The sequence below is a fragment of the Bufo gargarizans genome, chromosome 1 (genome assembly GCF_014858855.1).
Source record: "Bufo gargarizans isolate SCDJY-AF-19 chromosome 1, ASM1485885v1, whole genome shotgun sequence".
NCBI lineage: Eukaryota > Metazoa > Chordata > Amphibia > Anura > Bufonidae > Bufo > Bufo gargarizans.
In genome coordinates, this window is record NC_058080.1 from 754,041,273 (window position 1) to 754,061,532 (window position 20,260).

Here is a 20,260-nt window from a genome sequence, read left to right on the forward strand (position 1 = left end):
TTGGGCTCAGGGTTCTTCCCCATCCTTCAGACTCAGGACCCTGAAAGCGCTCACTAGAGGTCTTCTTCACCTACTGTGTAATCCTGGATATGGGGAGACACATTGATAAATATCACTACAGCTATTTTCAGAGTTCGTCACATCTACAGCCATGTCCATCTGTTATTACCATAGATAAGATTTATATAATGTGCTGTCAGAATCTCTCACCTCTCCAGTAAGTTGGAAGAGTATCTCTAGGGTGAGATGAAATATCCTCTCTGCCATCTTGTCTCTGTCCCTATCCATCCTTGATGGGTCAGTCAGGAAAATTCTCTTATACGGAAAATATCAACTGAGACAATTCTATATTGTAAGAACCTGAATGTAAAAAAAGAACAACAATGTATAAACCATACCCTATTTTACTTGCTCTTCATTCCACAGGACAGATAGGATTAGCACGCATACGAGCACAACACAAGTATCTCTAAAAATAGTTTCCTGGGATGCCTCTGGATTGAATATACTGATAAAAAGAAAAAGTTATAGCTCACTTATAGCTCCTTCCCTTCTGAGCCCTGTGATGTGCCCATACACTACTTCACAACCATATATGGAGTGTTTTTGTATTCAGGAGAAAATGGATAACAAATTGTACCATGCTTTTTATCTCGTTACCCCTTTTGAAAATGACTAATTTGGTGCTAAAGCAACATTTTATTGGACAAGATTACACTTTTCATTTTCCCAGCCAAGGGTTTCTAAATTCTATAAAACTCCTCTGGGGTCTAAGTGCTCAGTAAATCCTTTGATACATTAATTGGGGGGTGTAGTTCCGACACCCCCGCCGATCAGGTGTGAGACGAGGAGGGAGCACTCCATGCTGAGCCCCGCTTCTACATCATTACACTACACCTTGTGTCCAGTGGAGCGGTGGTGCGGTGTAACTACAAGCATTTACTTGAATAGAGCAGGTGCCTGTATTGGGCCTCTTGCACACGACCATATGACTTTTTCTGTATTTTGCTGTCTGCGGAACTGAACAGCTGGCCCCTGGTAAAACAGTACTATCCTTGTCCGTTATGCGGACAATAATAGGACATGTTCTATCTTTGAACGGAACGGAAACTGAAAGCATAGGAAGTACCTTCCGTTTTTTTTGCGGATCCATTGAAATGAATGGTTCCGTATACAGTACGCAAAAAATGGAATGTAAACGGGGAAAAAAAAATTGTGTGAAAGAGGCCTTACACTGCACTTCTGAGACGAAGTGCAGGTGTAAGGCCTCTTTCACACGACATGTTTTTTTTCTTCCGTTTCCGGGCGTTTTTTTGCGTTCTGTATACGGAACCATTCATTTCAATGGTTCCGCAAAAAAAACACGGAATGTATTTCGCATGCATTCCGTTTCCGTATTTCCGCTCCATTGAAAGATAGAGCATGTCCTATTATTGCCCGCAAATCACGTTCCGTGGCTCCATTCAAGTCAATGGGTCCTCAAAAAAAGAAATGCATCCGTATCCGTTCAGTTTTTGCTGAACCATCTATTGAAAATGTTATGCCCAGCGCTCCAGAGTGACGTCAGGGCGCCCCAAGCGCATGGATCACGTGATCGCATGGCACGTCATCCATGCGCATGGGGCGCTCTGACGTCATTCTGGAGCGCCTCGGGAGCCGCGCGGACTGTAAGTATACCGCTCCCCACTACTACTATGGCAACCAGGACTTTAATAGCATCCTGGGTGCCATAGTAACACTGAATCCCCACCGGGTCCCATTATAGTCAATGGGGCACGGCGGTGCTCCGACTCTTTCCGGCTATGATGAACTCTGGCAGGCTGTTCCTCTACCGTAACAGCCTGCCCCAAGATCTAATGCTAGTACGCAACTAATCCTCCGCTGCAAGTAAAGGCCTCTTTACAATGGCCGATCATCACTAACAAGTGATTTCAGCAGTGTCCTTCATAGACATATAACATTTAAATCAGCGGGCTGATAGGTCGATATTCGAGTAGAAAGGCAATGCAAACAATGCAAAAACAGTTACCCATACAAAAGTACCAAACAAAGGAAAGTAAAACAAGAGGGATTACATAAAAACACTAAACTCACGTCCACAACAAACGTGGTTGCTATTCCTTCCAGTGTAGTCCTTTATCCAGGGAGCTGTGGTCCTGGTCACAGCATAGTCCCACACTCATAGTTCTTGTCACACACACCCTATATTCCCTTTGTCCAATCAGCCAGTTAACATAATGTTATCAGAGGTGTCCTGCCCCCTGCAGCCATTCCATCTGGTGACCGGAGCCAGACGAGTCCAGGCTCATTTTCAGTTTCTTTAACCCTTTAAGGCCTCATGCACACGACCGCTGTTTTATTCCGTGTCCGTTGTGCCGTTTTTCGTGATTTTCTGCGGACCCATTGACTTTGCTAATTCACTGTTTGCCGTCCGTGATCCGTGGTTCCAGTCCGTCAAAAAAAATATAACCTGTCCTATTATTTTCGCGGAAAACGGTTCGTGGACCCATTCAAGTCAATGGGACCGCTAAAAAATGCGGAGGCACACAAGATTGTCATCCACGTCCGCGTCCGTTTTTTTCCTATCATTTGCATGGCAAACCGGTGAGACTTTTTTTTTTACTTTCCTGGTGGTCCTCCCAAAAAAATCATGGAAGACACACGGAAACAAAAACGGAAGCGGATCACGGAACAACGGAACCCCATTTTGCGGAACAGAACACAGCAACTGTCGTGTGCATGAGGCCTAAGCCCCGGATTTTTTTTTATTTGCGTTTTGCGCTCCCTGCCTTCCCAGAGGCATAACTTTTTTTATTTGTTCTTTGCGGGACAAGTTGTACCACCATTTAATAATACGGTGTTCGGTGTACGATAAAACTGACCAGTTACTTTTATTCTACAGGTCAGTAAGAATCCGGACAAGAATAGGCATTTCTACAATGGGCCACCCGTTCCAGTTAAATGCGGAAGACACGCGGATGGCTTCCATTTTTTGTGGACCGCAAAAAAACGGAACGGTCGTGTGCATGTAGCCTAAGGCTAAATGCACATGATCAGGATTGCGTGCGGATTTGCGTGCAGAGAATCAGCACCGTAGGTCATGTACATTGTATTCTATTAAAATTTGAAATTCTCAATGCACACAATGCTGATTTTTAAATCCGCAGCATGTCAATTTATTTTATTTTTCCTGACCGGATTTTCTTCATTCACTTAGTGAAATCTGCATGCGGAAAAACCACACCAATTGATGCGGATTGACCGCATGGATTTGCCTGCGAACATCTGCGGACTTCAGTGCGGATTCTCTGCACAGCCTTAGGCCTCTTTCACACTACCGGTTTTTTTTTTTTTCCGTTTTGCGGTCCGTTTTTTGTGTTCCATATAAGGAACCATTCATTTCAATGGTTCCGCAAAAAAAATGGAATGTGTTCCGTATGCATTCCGTTTCCGTATTATGTTTTGTTGAAAGATAGAACATGTCCTATTATTGCCCGCAAATCATGGTCCGTGGCTCCATTCAAGTCAATGGGTCCGCAAAAGAAACGGAACACATACGGAAATGCATCTGTATGTCTTCCGTTTCCGCTCAGTTTTTTCTGAACCATCTATTGAAAATGTTATGTCCAGCCCAATTTTTTCTATTTAATTACTGTATATGCCATACGGAACAACGGAACGGAAGCAAAGAAAATGGAACAACGGATTCGTGAAAAACGGACCGTAAAACACGGAAATCGACATACTGTAGTGTGAAAGAGGCCTTAGAGAGGACTTTGGTGTCAGAACTCAGCAGGAGGTCAATTGGCCAGCACACTACAACAAGGTTATCTCTTTAGATATAGTGTGTACATACAAAGAATCAATCAAAAGTCCTTGCTTTGTTGCTAACCTACTTACCTTTATGTGACCCTTGGAGATTACTAAACCCTACAGCCTGGAACTACACATTCTACTCAAATGTCCATGACTCCCTACATCGCTCCCAACATCAAGACAGCCTCAGTACACAACATCAATATCTCAGATCTGCTCCTGTTACCATTACAATAGATCTTAAAGGGAATGCATCGTCAGAAAATGACCTGCTGTTTAAATAACTTTTTAAAATAATTTTTGGTCTATCCTGGTTAGCGACGAGTCCGGCTTTTGTCTCAATTGCAATGATAGCTGGAGATTGGCCTGGAGACCACATGGGCAACGTCATGAAGAGGCCTTCACTAGGGAACGACACACTGCTCCTATTACTGGGATTATGGGGTGAAGTAGCATACTGCATGGGAGCCAGACTCCTCATTTCAGGTACACTAACAGCTCAGCGTTACATTGATTCGGTTGCGGAACCAGTGGTACTGCCATTTCTCCAAATTGTCCCAGGAGCTGGTTTTTCAACAGGACAACACCTGTGACGCTAGGGAGTCTTGTTCCCATCATGGCCTGCTATTGGCTGGATGTCACTGGATGTTTTTATCTGCGAGACGGGGAGATGCAGTGGTAGCGGTGCAGGCATCAGGAGCGACGCAGGTGCCGGGAAGAGGGGTAAGTATAACCTGTATGAGATGCCTGGGAGAATTATAGGTGTTGGATAACCCTTTTACATTTTTCTGTTATTTCCATGTACAGTACAGACCAAAAGTTTAGACACCCCTTCTCATTCAAAGAGTTTTCTTTATTTTCATGACTATGAAGGCATCAAAACTATGAATTAACACATGTGGAATTATATACATAACAAACAAGTGTGAAACAACAGAAAATATGTCATATTCTAGGTTCTTCTAAGTAGCCGCCTTTTGCTTTGATTACTGCTTTGCACACTCTTGGCATTCTCTTGATGAGCTTCAAGAGGTAGTCACCTGAAATGGTCTTCCAACAGTCTTGAAGGAGTTCCCAGAGATGCTTAGCACTTGTTGGCCCTTTTGCCGTCACTCTGCGGTCCAGCTCACCCCAAACCATCTCGATTGGGTTCAGGTCCGGTGACTGTGGAGGCCAGGTCATCTGGCGCAGCACCCCATCACTCTCCTTCATGGTCAAATAGCCCTTACTTTCAAAGTTTTCCCAATTTTTCGGACTGACTGACCTTCATTTCTTAAAGTAATGATGGACACTCGTTTTTCTTTACTTAGCTGCTTTTTTCTTGCCATAATACAAATTCTAACAGTCTATTCAGTAGGACTATCAGCTGTGTATCCACCTGACTTCTCCTCAACACAACTGATGGTCCCAACCCCATTTATAAGGCAAGAAATCCCACTTATTAAACCTGACAGGGCACACCTGTGAAGTGAAAACCATTTCAGGTGACTACCTCTTGAAGCTCATCAAGAGAATGCCAAGAGTGTGCAAAGCAGTAATCAAAGCAAAAGGTGGCTACTTTGAAGAACCTAGAATATGACATATTTTCAGTTGTTTCACACTTTCTTGTTATGTATATAATTCCACATGTGTTAATTCATAGTTTTGATGCCTTCAGTGTGAATCTACAATTTTCATAGTCATGAAAATAAAGAAAACTCTTTGAATGAGAAGGTGTGTCCAAACTTCTGGTCTGTACTGTATGTGCAGATATATTTATAGGCCCTGACTTTCCAAAAATAATATCCAGTGTATCTGTGCAAGTGATCAGTCGACGTGTGTATATACTGTATATTCCGCTTTGTTGTCACTATAAAACATCTTTATTTAATCATTATTAGAAAAAGCTGATTATACAGACATCAGAGGCATTACATGCGTACCGCTATCTCTCTGGACATCTGGGTTGCTCTGCTACACTGTAGTGTAGTTGTGATATGTGAGGGGCACGACATGAGTAAATGTGACTACAACATGGAGCTTTTAGTCCTGACAGCTTATTTTTTGCTCTTTTTTTTATCTGTTGTCTGCCCATGTACTGACTTTCTGCCTGTTTCCTGGATTGTGACTCTCCACTGCCTTACCTAACCTGTGTCTGACCACCGTATTGACCCCTCGCTGCCTGCCCTGACCTCGGACTATTTACCGTGCTGCAGTACTCTGCCTGTCCTGACCTTGGCTCACTCCTGACTACAATTTTGCCTGATCCCTAGGGGCCCTGCACCGATGTCTCCTGAACCCCACTGGTCAGCTGTCAAACATATTGAGACTACTCCATGAGGTGTGTAGTCCAGATCCCTGTACAAGCTAATAACAGGGAATACCAGAGTAACGCCTTTAAAGGGAATCTGTCCCCTGGTTTGACCATATTAAGCTGCCATGTTTAATAAAATACCTTATCTCCTGCAGTGGTCTTCTTTCTTCTCTTCATGGTTTCATTTTGTTAAAAAAGCAATTTCTGTATTATGCAAATGAACCTCGAAGGTGCCCAGAGGGGCGTTATTAATCACCCTTTGAGTCCAGTAACGCCCCCCTGCAGTGCCTAGCCCACCTTAATTTAGAGCCCAAGCACGTCTCCTCATTATGAACCATCGTCCCACAGCCTAGTTTAACCACCTCCGGACCGCCTAACGCACATGTGCGTTCCGGAGGTGGCAGCGCTGCGCACAGTCACGCATATACGCGTCATCTCGCGAGACGCGAGATGACGCGACTATGCAGTTCGCGCCGGCATTTCGCACAGAAGTATTTCGTCAGCAACCTGCCAGCCAATGATCGTGGCTGGCAGGTTGCTGATTTTTTAAAAATCCAATCAAAGTGCCAGATAGCAGATCATATTTGTAAATATGATCTGTTATATGGCTGCCTGCTCCTCTGCTGGTTCTTTTCGTCGGTTGGATCCAGCAGAGGAGCAGGCTTCACAGTGAGTACACCAAACACTACACTATAGCCCCTGATCACCCCCCTGAACCCCAATTAACCCTTTGATCACCCCTTTGATCGCCCCTGTCAATCACAAGTGAAAAGAAAAAAGTGATCAGTGTAAACTGTCACTTTTTTTTTTCACTGGTATTGACCGTTAGGTTTCAGTATAGTTTAGGCCCCTTGGTTAGGTAGTTTAGGGATCGGTTAGCGCCCAGCCCACCGCACCGCAGTCCGTTATTCGCTGATTAGCGTATCGCTAATCAGCATTTGTACTTTTATAGTATCTGGAAGTGATCAAAACTGATCACGGTCAGATCTATAATTGTATTAGTGTCACTTTAGTTCGCCCTCCACCCAAAACGCAGTGTTTGCCCGATCAGGCCTGATCGTTCGCCCACACCCGCCCCACCGCAGTGACAAAAAAAAAATTTTTTTTTTGATCACTGCACATTCACTTTACACGCACTGCGGCGATAAAAAAATCAGTTTTGATATTTTTTATCAACCGCAGCGGCCTCCGGTACTTCGCTAGCCTCCCCTTTGTAAGACAGGCTTGCTTTTTTTTTCTTGGGTAGTCTGAGGGAATACCCCTAAATTTAGTTGCCCACATGTCTAACAGGGGGTATTCCTCTGAAGAGGCCTACAGGCTTCTGACCCAGTCGGATGAGGAGTGGGAACCCTCATCTGATGAATCCAGCGGGTCAGAATACGAACCTGTAGAAAGCAGTGGCTCTCTGACCCAAAGTTCGGACGAGGAGGCTGAGGTCCCTGATACCACCAGGCGTACCCGGCCCCGTGTCGCTAGACCGCAGGTTGCGCAGGATCCGCTTCAAGAGCAGCAGAGTGGGGCTGGTGCTGTCGGATTACGTGGTGAGGCATACACCAGCAGCCCAGCCCTCCCTGGACCTAGTACCAGCACTGCCGTACAACCTGGTGAAGTAGCGAGCACCAGAAGGGCAGTTGAAGCTGGTACGGTGGAACGTGCAGTAGTGACCCCGTCGCAGCCACTGCAAAGACGTGCCCGTAGAGCCCCTAGAATCCCAGAGGTGCTGGCAAACCCTGATTGGCAGTCCCCAACTTCAGCCGCACCTGTAGTTTTCCCTTTCACTGCCCAGTCTGGAGTTCGGGTTGAGACGGCTCAGATCGGTTCGGCCCTGGGATTTTTTGAGCTGTTCTTGACTGCGGAGCTTTTAGACATAGTTGTGGCCGAAACAAACAGGTATGCCACACAATTTATCACCGCTAACCCGGGAAGCTTTTATGCCCAGCCTTTCCGGTGGAAACCAGTCCAAGTTTCCGAACTTAAAACTTTTCTGGGCCTCCTCCTCAACATGGGCCTGACAAAAAAGCATGAATTGCGGTCATATTGGTCCACGAACCCGATTCATCACATGCCCATGTTCTCTGCTGCCATGTCCAGGGCACGTTTTGAGGCCATCCTGCGGTTCCTGCACTTTAGTGACAACACCGCCTCCCGTCCCAGGGGCCACCCTGCTTTTGACCGGCTCCACAAAATTCGGCCCCTCATAGACCATTTCAACCAGAAATTTGCAGATATTTATACCCCAGAGCAAAACATCTGCATAGACGAGTCCCTGATACATTTTACCGGGCGCCTTGGCTTCAAACAATACATCCCAAGCAAGCGCGCCCGGTATGGGGTCAAATTGTATAAGCTCTGTGAAAGGGCCACAGGCTATACCCACAAATTTCGGGTCTATGAGGGAAAAGATCAGACCCTGGAGCCGGTCGGTTGCCCTGACTACCTGGGGAGCAGTGGGAAGACAGTTTGGGACTTGGTGTCACCCTTATTCGGCAAGGGGTACCATCTTTATGTGGACAATTTTTACACAAGTGTGGCCCTCTTTAGGCATTTGTTTCTAGAACGGATTGGCGCCTGTGGTACCGCGCGAACTAGTCGCGCGGGCTTCCCCCAACGGCTCGTTACCACCCGTCTTGCAAGGGGGCAGAGGGCCGCACTGTGTAACGAAGAACTGCTCGCGGTGAAATGGAGAGACAAGCGTGACGTTTACATGCTCTCCTCCATTCACGCAGACACGACAATACAAATTGAGCGAGCAACCCGTGTCATTGAAAAGCTCCTCTCAGTCCACGACTATAACCTCCACATGGGAGGGGTCGACTTCAATGACCAGATGTTGTCTCCGTATTTAGTTTCCCGACGCACCAGACGCTGGTATAAGAAGGTGTCTGTATATTTAATTCAATTGGCTCTGTACAATAGTTTTGTTCTCTACAGTAAGGCTGGGAGAACTGGATCCTTCCTCAAATTTCAGGAAGAGATCATCGAGAACCTCCTGTATCCAGGAGGTTCCGTGGCCCCAACCACCAGTGTAGTTAGCCGTCTACACGAGCGACATTTCCCCAATGTCGTTCCTGGTACCTCAACCCAACAGTCACCCCGAAAAAGATGTTGTGTCTGTAGCAGGAGTGGAATAAGGCGTGACACCCGCTATTTCTGTCCTGACTGTCCGGACCACCCTGCCCTATGCTTTGGAGAGTGTTTCCGGAAGTACCACTCACAGGTACACTATTAGCATAGGGATCATCTCACCAGGACAGGCACACAGGGCTATTAGGGCCCATTCACTCACTGCTGCTGCAAACGTCTCCTTTCACATGGGACAAAGTGCATAACGCACTTCGCCACATCTTTGGGCGATTTGCACACACACCAGTAAGCAAACACGTTAATGTTCAGTTAAAAAAGTTAAAGTTTATATGTTCTGTTGCAAAGTTAATAAAATTATTGCGTTGCGGCCTGGTTTTTTCTTTTTTTTTTTTTTTTCTTTTTTTACCTTCCAGGTGGACCAACCGATTGACTAGCTGCAGCACTGATGTGCATTCTGACAGAAGCATTGCGCTGCTGTCAGATTACACGCAAGTCGGTGTATGCGGCGCTGCAAGACGGGATTTTCTCCTCTGCAGTGACAGATACGTTTGCCGAGGCATACGAGCTGAGGAGGAGGCGGCGTTCCTATGCTTTGGCAAACACTTTGTATATATATATATAAAAAAAATAAATAAAAAATACCGGCAATGATTTATTCATCCACATCGATTGATGTGAATGGAGAAATCTGGTTTGCCAGGGCATACGAGCTAAGTGGGTATGGATGTAGGGCGGAGCTCCTATGTCCTGGCAGACGCCTTTCCCCTCCATTTTTTTTTTTTTGGCAGAGATTTTTTCATCCACATTGATCGATGCGAATGAAGAAATCTGTGCCGTTCATTTTTTTCTTTCAGCCCAGAGGCTGAACGGAAAAAAAAATCTCATTACCTGTATGCTCAATATAAGGAGGATAGCAGAAACTCCTAATGCTGGCCATACATGTAATGATTGCGGAGACCCTCAAATGCCAGGGCAGTACAAACACCCCACAAGTGACCCCATTTTGGAAAGAAGACACCCCAAGGTATTCACTGAGGGGCATATTGAGTCCATGAAAGATTGAAATTTTTGTCCTAAGTTAGCGGAAAGTGAGACTTTGTGAGAAAAAAAAAAAAAATAATCAATTTCCGCTAACTTATGCAAAAAAAAAAAAAAATTCTAGGAACTTGCCAGGCCCCTCATTGGATACCTTGGGGTGTCTTCTTTCCAAAGTGGGGTCACATGTGGGGTATTTATACTGCCCTGGCTTTTTAGGGGCCCTAAAGCGTGAGAAGAAGTCTGGGATCCAAATGTCTAAAAATGCCCTCCTAAAGGAATTTGGGCCCCTTTGCGCATCTAGGCTGCAAAAAAGTGTCACACATCTGGTATCGCCGTACTCAGGAGAAGTTGGGGAATGTGTTTTGGGGTGTCATTTTACATATACCCATGCTGGGTGAGATAAACATCTTGGTCAAATGCCAACTTTGTATAAAAAAATGGGAAAAGTTGTCTTTTGCCAAGATATTTCTCTCACCCAGCATGGGTATATGTAAAATGACACCCCAAAACACATTCCCCAACTTCTCCTGAGTACGGCGATACCAGATGTGTGACACTTTTTTGATGCCAAGGTGGGCAAAGGGGCACATATTCCAAAGTGCACCTTTCGGATTTCACCGGTCATTTTTTACAGATTTTGATTGCAAAGTACTTCTCACACATATGGGCCCCTAAATTGCCAGGGCAGTATAACTACGCCACAAGTGACCCCATTTTGGAAAGAAGACACCCCAAGGTATTCCGTGAGGGGCATGGCGAGTTCCTAGAATTTTTTATTTTTTGTCGCAAGTTAGTGGAATATGAGACTTTGTAAGAAAAAAATATATATAAAAAATCATCATCATTTTCCGCTAACTTGTGACAAAAAAAAAAAAGTTCTATGAACTCACTATGCCCATCAGCGAATACCTTAGGGTGTCTACTTTCCGAAATGGGGTCATTTGTGGGGGTTTTCTACTGTTTGGGCATTGTAGAACCTCAGGAATCATGACAGGTGCTCAGAAAGTCAGAGCCGTTTCAAAAAGCGGAAATTCACATTTTTGTACCATAGTTTGTAAATGCTATAACTTTTACCCAAACCATTTTTTTTTTGCCCAAACATTTTTTTTTTATCAAAGACATGTAGAACAATAAATTTGGCGAAAAATTTATATATGGATGTCGTTTTTTTTGCAAAATTTTACAGCTGAAAGTGAAAAATGTCATTTTTTTGCAAAAAAATCGTTACATTTTGATTAATAACAAAAAAAGTAAAAATGTCAGCAGCAATAAAATACCACCAAATGAAAGCTCCATTAGTGAGAAGAAAAGGAGGTAAAATTCATTTGTATGGTAAGTTGCATGACCAAGCGATAAACGGTGAAAGTAGTGTAGTGCCGAAGTGTAAAAAGTGCTCTGGTCATGAAGGGGGTTTCACCTAGCGGGGCTGAAGTGGTTAACGGCGCAACCCCTCCCCCTCCGCTACATCAACTAATTCATTCAAGCTATGTACCTGGAATCTTTATTTTGTCCGCTGAAAATCTCGCGCAGGCGCAGTACCGCCTACTGCCTATAGCTCCTGTGCGATCCAATAGCTCCTGAGGGCAACAGCCTCAACAGTGTCATTGGGCATGCGCCGAGCCCAGTGACGTCTCATCATCACTGTTGCCCTCAGAAACTATTGGATCGCACAGGCGCAGGCAGTACTGCGCCTGCGCGAGATTTCCGGCACTCCCTCCACATCATGTGTCCCCAAGCTTTCCCCGGGACTCTGAATGACAAATCTGGCTAGCTGTGCTACAGTATAGAGAATATGTCACTACTGGTATTTATATTCAGCTTTCCATGCTCCTGACTAGCAACTCCACCTAGGTATTCTGCTATATGGTGAATTTACTAATTAATAAATAGGCTGATCTAGCATTCTGCAGTCTGGGAAAGCAGGACGGTGATGGGGGCATACTGGTTATATAAAATACACACAATGCTGTCCTGATACACATGCCTCCGCATGCTACTCGCAGAGTCACACTGCGACCTCATTCATTCTTGTGGCAGCTCAAACTACACTGCTATACTTGGGGTGCGAAAAAGACACGTAACAGGTGTCGCACCCAGGTGCCGTACTCTTATGCAGTGAAGGGAAGAATTATAATTGCATAACTAGGCAGATTAGCAACTCAGCTGCATGTTATATGGATGGTACTATGTATATACTACAGCTGGTACCATTGGCACTATGGCTGGTACCATGTACAGTTGCAAGAAAAAGTATGTGAACCCTTTGGAATGATAGTGATTTCTGCACAAATTGGTCATAAAATGTGATCTGATCTTCATCTAGGTCACAACAATAGACAATCACAGTCTGCTTAACCTAATAACACACAAAGAGTTACATGTTACCATGTTTTTATTGAACACACCATGTAAACATTCACAGTGTAGGTGGAAAAAGTATGTGAACCCCCTAGACTAATGACATCTCCAAGAGCTAATTGGAGTGAGGTGTCAGCCAACTGGAGTCCAATCAATGAGATGAGATTGGAGGTGTTGGTTACAGCTGCCCTGCCCTATAAAAAAAACACACACCAGTTCTGGGTTTGCTTTTCACAAGAAGCATTGCCTGATGTGAATGATGCCTCGCACAAAAGAGCTCTCAGAAGACCTACGATTAAGAATTGTTGACTTGCATAAAGCTGGAAAGGGTTATAAAAGTATCTCCAAAAGCCTTGCTGTTCATCAGTCCACTGGTAAGACAAATTTTCTATAAATGTAGAAAGTTCAGCACTGCTGCTACTCTCCCTAGGAGTGGCCGTCCTGTAAAGATGACTGCAAGAGCACAGCGCAGACTGCTCAATGAGGTGAAGAAGAATCCTAGAGTGTCAGCTAAAGACTTACAAAAGTCTCTGGCATATGCTAACATCCCTGTTAGCGAATCTACGATACGTAAAACACTAAACAAGAATGGATTTCATGGGAGGATACCACAGAGGAAGCCACTGCTGTCCAAAAAAAAAACATTGCTGCACGTTTACAGTTTGCACAAGAGCACCTGGATGTTCCACAGCAGTACTGGCAAAATATTCTGTGGACAGATGAAACCAAAGTTGAGTTGTTTGGAAGAAACACACAACACTATGTGTGGAGAAAATGAGGCACAGCACACCAACATCAAAACCTCATCCCAACTGTGAAGTATGGTGGTGGGGGCATCATGGTTTGGGGCTGCTTTGCTGCGTCAGGGCCTGGACGGATTGCTATCATCGAAGGAAAAATGAATTCCCAAGTTTATCAAGACATTTTGCAGGAGAACTTAAGGCCATCTGTCCACCAGCTGAGGCTCAACAGAAGATGGGTGTTGCAACAGGACAACGACCCAAAGCATAGAAGTAAATCAACAACAGAATGGCTTAAACAGAAGAAAATACTTCTTCTGGAGTGGCCCAGTCAGAGTCCTGACCTCAACCCGACAGATGCTGTGGCATGACCTCAAGAAAGCGATTCACACCAGACATCCCAAGAATATTGCTGACCTGAAACAGTTCTGTAAAGAGGAATGGCCAAGAATTACTCCTGACCGTTGTGCACGTCTGATCTGCAACTACAGGAAACGTTTGGTTGAAGTTATTGCTGCCAAAGGAGGTTCAACCAGTTATTAAATCCAAGGGTTCACATACTTTTCCCACCTGCACTGTGAATGTTTACATGGTGTGTTCAATAAAAACATGGCAACATTTAATTCTTTGTGTGTTATTAGTTAAGCCGACTGTGATTGTCTATTGTTGTGACTTAGATGAAGATCAGATCACATTTTATGACCAATTTGTGCAGAAATCCACATCATTCCAAAGGGTTCACATAGTTTTTCTTGCAACTGTATATACTACAGCTGGTACCATTGGCACTATGGCTGGTACTCTGTATATACTACAGCTGGTACCAATGGCACTATGGCTGGTACTCTGTATATACTACAGCTGGTACCAATGGCACTATGGCTGGTACTCTGTATATACTACAGCTGGTACCATTGGCACTATGGCTGGTACTCTGTATATACTACAGCTGGTACCAATGGCACTATGGCTGGTACTCTGTATATACTACAGCTGGTACCAATGGCACTATGGCTGGTACTCTGTATATACTACAGCTGGTACCAATGGCACTATGGCTGGTACTCTGTATATACTACAGCTGGTACCAATGGCACTATGGCTGGTACTCTGTATATACTACAGCTGGTACCAATGGCACTATGGCTGGTACTCTGTATATACTACAGCTGGTACCAATGGCACTATGGCTGGTACTCTGTATATACTACAGCTGGTACCAATGGCACTGTTACAAAAATCTATTTTGTACTATTAGTAACTAGGAGATCCCTTAAAAAAAAAAAAAGGACATGCTCACTGTGTAGACAAAGTGTGAAGCCTAAACCCAGGCCCTTCTTCTCACCTTCCTGGCTCATGTGAACTAGAATCAGAGGGGGGAGAAGCAGAGAGAACATTTCTATTGTATTTTTTATGATCCGCAATTGTAATAACTTACAAAACGATAGGAAATAACGAAGAGACTTAAAGGGAGTCTGTCACCAGCATTTCACTTTTTTAACCCTTCCCACAGCTCCCTAGCATGCTTACAGTTAATCAAAACGTTACCTCTGGCATCTTTCCTGCTGTTATAAATCCATCAAAAACGATCTTTATAAGATATGCAAATTAGGGCTCGCAAGTGCCCAGGCGCGGCGTTACCCTCCTAGGTGCCCTGCTTGCCCAGCCTTTTCATTGCGTCCCCCCGCCCCATTCTACCCTCCGCCCGCCCATCCTTTCCCTCTGACCGCCTTTCTCATAGCTTGTTATTCCGCCGATATCTATTGCCCATGCGCCGGCTACTGACGCGAAAACTCAACAAAGGAGGCGGTCCGTCGGCGCTTGCGCATTAATTACTGTGATGCCGTACAAGGCAATGAGCATCGCAGTGCGCATGCGCTGGCCAAAGGAATGAGTGTGCAGGCGCGGGATATCGGCGGAATAACAAGCTATGAGAAAGGCGGTCAGAGGGAAAGGATGGGCGGGCGGAGGGTAGAATGGGGCGGGACGCAATGAAAAGGCTGGGCAAGCAGGGCACCTAGGAGGGTAACGCCGCGCCTGGGCACTTGCGAGCCCTAATTTGCATATCTTATAAAGATCGTTTTTGATGGATTTATAACAGCAGGAAAGATGCCAGAGGTAACGTTTTGATTAACTGTAAGCATGCTAGGGAGCTGTGGGAAGGGTTAAAAAAGTGAAATGCTGGTGACAGACTCCCTTTAAGGGTGTATTAGACATCCCGATGCCGCAGACGATTGTGGGGAGGGAAGCGATCCCTCCTGACAGTCCCCAGATAGCTGGCATCGGACACCCCGGCTATTACATGCAGCAGTGTCCTCCGCAGCATGGGGAGGAGTGATCACTATGCCAACGCTCATCCCCATGCAGGACAGCGCTGTGCTGGCGGCAGATCATGATTACACAGCGCGATCAGCCGCCGGCAAATCCAGATATTTCAGCAGAGTTCATCATCGGAGGCAGTACTCGACTGGCAGATGATCGGTAACGAGCCTTCCTATGAATCTACCCGTCTAATGTACCCTTTAAGAAGTTATGTTATGTAGTTAATTTTTGCGCCTTTTTTTGGTGATACATGGGGCTTTCATTTTATGTCTTTTTTTTTTTTTACAGCCTGTAAAATATTTTTTTTACAGATGGGAAAAATTGTTTTTCAATTTTTTTTCGTTTGGATTTGTGAATAGCAAAACGTCCAACAATTTTTTTTTTATTATGTCCCCTTTCCATAACCGTCACACTTCATGCCCCTTCCTTATTAGGTCATAAATGAATTTTGGGTGCCATCTAACATTACATTTTTTTTATTGCCAATTTCTCATCTAACTAGGGTTGATACTGTATTAGCCCCAGTTATAGCGGGAATATAAGCAATAGCAGTTGAACAGCACTCCCTAGCAGTGATGGCCAGTTCGCCGTGTTCACCCGCGAACACATGCGGGCTGCCATCTTAACTCACAAGTCCGGCGATGCACAGGCAAGTCCTTACCTGTGCGCGGAGCCTGTCTGAAACAAATGCGGTCACCGGGAGCAGGCAGTTCCGATGAAGGCCCTCAGCGGCTGATATCGGAACTGCCTGCTCCCGATGACCGCATTTGTTTCAGACAGGCTCGCGCACAGGTAAGGACTTGCCTGTGCATCGCCGGACTTGTGAGTTAAAATGGCAGCCTGCATATGTTCTTGGGCGAACACGGCGAACTGGCCATCACTGCTCCCTAGCATGCAAGCTATAATGTAGGTGCGCGCCTATTGTGGACAGGGTCCAATATCACACTGCAGAGAAGTAAAAAGGCAGCACTTTGAATGCACATCTCGATGGAGTGCTGCCTTTTTACATGACATTACAGGGAGACTACAACCCCCAGAGAGGGTGCACAGGGCTACACAAGCTCACTTCTAAGACCCAGCACCTTGTGCAGACCCCAAGTCCCAGCAATCATCTGACCGCAGGTGACCAGTGCAGCTTTCTGTTCTCGATACACAGTCCGTCCGAACGCTCATTAGCGCTAATCTGCACCGAACATAAGGGCAGTCTAAGGGGCCTTAACATTCTTATTGGCCTGAGAATTGCTCTGTGTGAAGGTGGATTTACACGGGATAATTATGCAGCCGACTGTCAAGAAGGAACGTTCCTTCCCGGCAGTCGGCTGCTCGTTCAGTGAAGGAGTCCGCTGCATTTACATGCAATCACTATATGAGGTCAGCCATTGCGATCCCTCGTCTTCATACAGATTCGTGGTTTCCGAGTAGCAGATCAAACTTTAGACCACACAATCTGCTGCCAAGAAACTATGATCGGCGGTGCCTGCACGAACAGGATCACCCGAAGAAAGAGCTTTTCGCTCGTTCATTGGGTGGTCGGTGGCGCATTTACACGGCCAGATTCTCAGAAACGGATGCTTAGCAAGAGCTGAGAAGACGGGGGAGAGACACACAGGTCAGTGCTTCTCTGTAATGTCCTCCATGATCCCGAGGCTGCTAACGATTAAGGGCTCATGCAGACGACCGTTGAATCTTGTCAGCATCTGATCTGCATTTTTTGCGTGTCGGATGTGGACCCATTCACTTCAATGGTGCCGCAAAAGATGCGGACATGTAATGACCGGCAACACACACAGGGAGGAAAACAGGGAAAGCCCTGCACAAGGGAGAGGGAAAGGTGGTGACCCCTAACTCACCTTGCAGCTGGTACCTGCCTGCCCTGTCGTCCCTAGACGGGTTCCTCACCCGTGCGGCGATCACGTGCCTAAACCCTGGCTTTCCCTGAAATGAGCCCTAGATAATGAACGGGCCGGTGGGATCGCTAGTCCTCACCACTGCACTAAGAGGGAAACACCAGGGAGAGGACAGACAAACACGGACAAACACAAACACCCAGGTGGACGGCAACAATTGTCCACAAAGGTCCAACAGGGATCCGGAGGGTAGCGTTCTAAGGCAACACTCAGAGAACGCAGCAACACAGCTCCAGTGGGTCAGAATAGATGTCCAGGCAGGAAGCTCTATATCTGGCAACCAGAGAAGTGTGAGAGGGGAATATAAGGAGGATTGGGAGTGCTGGACAAGGAACAGCTGAGAGAAGGAGCTACGGATCCCTGAGTGAGCCAAAAGGGTTTGTAAAGCAAACCCAGAAAGCTACAATAAGGAAACTTCCCTATCTGACATAGAGCGTGCAGCCAACCGCTGCGACCTCCTGACCCCGGGTACAACGGAGTCAGGCGTGGCTCTTGACACCCTCGTGACAGGACAGCACGTGTTTTAATTTTTTGTGGATGCCACGGAACGGACATATGGATGTGGATAGCACACAGTGTTATCCGCATCCTTATGTCTGTTCCGTGGCATCCACAAAAAATAAAACCTGTGCTATTCTTGTCTGTATTATGGACAAGGATAGGACAATTCTAGAGAGGGCTGCGCAGACAGTGTCCGTGTTTGAAAGACCCGCAATTTGTGTCCCGCAAAAACGGCTACGGCGGTGTGCATGAGCCCTAAGAGAAAGACAGGAAGCAGATTCTTCTCTACTCTCTGTGTGACATGTACGCGGGCTGGTCTCCTAAAGAGCTTGCAATTAGATAAAAAGAAAATCTGCAAAAATGCCAGATATCGTCTTATTCCTCATGTACACCACTGCCCTACCGATTAAAGGGGTTTTCCATGTTCAATACCAATGGACTAGCCTCCATTATCTGATTAGTGGGGGTGAGACACCCACATACCGGCCAATCAGCTGTTTTAACCCCTTAGTGACCAAGCAAATTTTAAAAAAAATTGCATTCCAATGTACTTATATGAGGTCTTATTTTTTGCAGGACAAGTTATAGTTTTTAATGCACAATTTTAAGTACATGTAATGATTGATTAAAGCCAGCCGTTTAGCTAAAACCCCCTTTGTTTACGTCAGTAAAAACACGTATGGGTGGTCACTAAGGGGTTAATAGGCCGCAAAACCTATAAGCGCTGCCGTCTCGCCACAGCTCCACCCGCTGCATGGTGGCAGTGCTTGGAACTGCAGCCCAGGCCCATTCGCTGTTAATTTACTTGCTGTGATCATGAAGGGGTTAAGATATCAATATTGCACTGATAAACGGTGACGAATGATAGTAATTGTGACCACGAGACGACAACCGTCAGAAATTCAAACCTGCAACCACATCCGCTAACATTAGCTGCTGCGCGACACTGGGATCTGAAAGGGTTTTGCAGCATAACAAAAAAAAAATGGGGTCAGAGCCCCTTAAAGACACAAAAGGGAGACGCTTACCTCGTCCTGTAGAGCAGCCGTGTGCTTGTTCTGTGCTTACAGGACCTGTGATTATGTCATCGTGTAGGAGGAGTCATGAATCACGTGACCAAGTGTAATAGGTTTATCTGTAGATGCTAAAGCCTAGTGGGCTAAAAGACCTTTGGTGATGTCATGACCATGTGACCATGTGTGGGCGGAGTCAGGCTCCAGGCAGTGCTCTCTGAGAAAATACAGATTCGTCGTCCTGGCGATATGCCCCCATTGTCTGTGATGGGAAAACCCCTTTAATGCTGTATTCACATCAGGCTCGTGTCTCACACGTACGTTAGACCAGGGCTAGGCAACCTCTGGCCCTCCAGCTGTACTACAACTCCCAGTAGGCATACTTGCTGTGTTCTTTTCAGAACTCCCATAGAAATGAATGGAGCATGCTGGGAATTGTAGTTTCACAACAGCCGGCGTGCCGGGGGTTGCTGACCACTGCGTTAGATGGATACATACAGAGACTACAATCACCATAGGGTTCCAATTAGGGCTGAAACAATTACTCGATTGAATCTAATAATTCGACACAAAAAAATCTTTGCATCGAGGGTTCGTTTGTGTCATGTGACCACGGAGCGGGAGTGAAGCGCTTGCTATTAGTTACCGCTCCGTGGTCACCCGCCGGCCCGCACCGCGCTGCACTTTCAGCCCTGACACATCGTCAGGACACCCGATGCGATGTGACGTCAGGACGGCAGTGCGGCGGGCCGAGAAGAAGACAGAGGAGCTGTGGAGGGGCGCCCCTACAGGAAAGGTAAGTACTGGCGCCGGAGACATGGCTAGGAGGGGAGATGGTGGCACGGGGGGGGGTAAGCTGGTGGCACAAGGGGGCAGCTGATGGCACTAGGGGGCAGCTGATGACACTAGGGGACAGCTGATGGCACAAGGGGACTGTTAAGGAAATTATCCAGCTTCTACTATGGATATAAAAGTGATTTTCATTTTATCTGTATACATGATATAATTTGCTGACATTTGAAAAGAAAACTATAGAAGAAGTGAACTGTGTGTGTTAAGATAAGATAACATTTGTACTACTCCTTGTAATTTTGCCTCTTTTGCTTAAAATTCTAAACCCATTAGTTAACACATTTTTTGTAAAGTGAAACTTGAAAAATAACTAACCAATCAATAGATGGATTCAAA

General features: G+C 45.8%; 1 long non-coding RNA gene across 1 annotated transcript; it reads right to left on the minus strand.

The window, feature by feature from the left end:
- Positions 1-22: 22 nt before the first annotated feature.
- Positions 23-19,127, minus strand: LOC122938366. The gene is made up of 3 exons (XR_006390006.1): positions 19,088-19,127; positions 211-360; positions 23-83 (listed from the first exon to the last, which is right to left on the minus strand). It is a non-coding gene; the product is annotated as an uncharacterized LOC122938366 (long non-coding RNA).
- Positions 19,128-20,260: the final 1,133 nt, after the last annotated feature.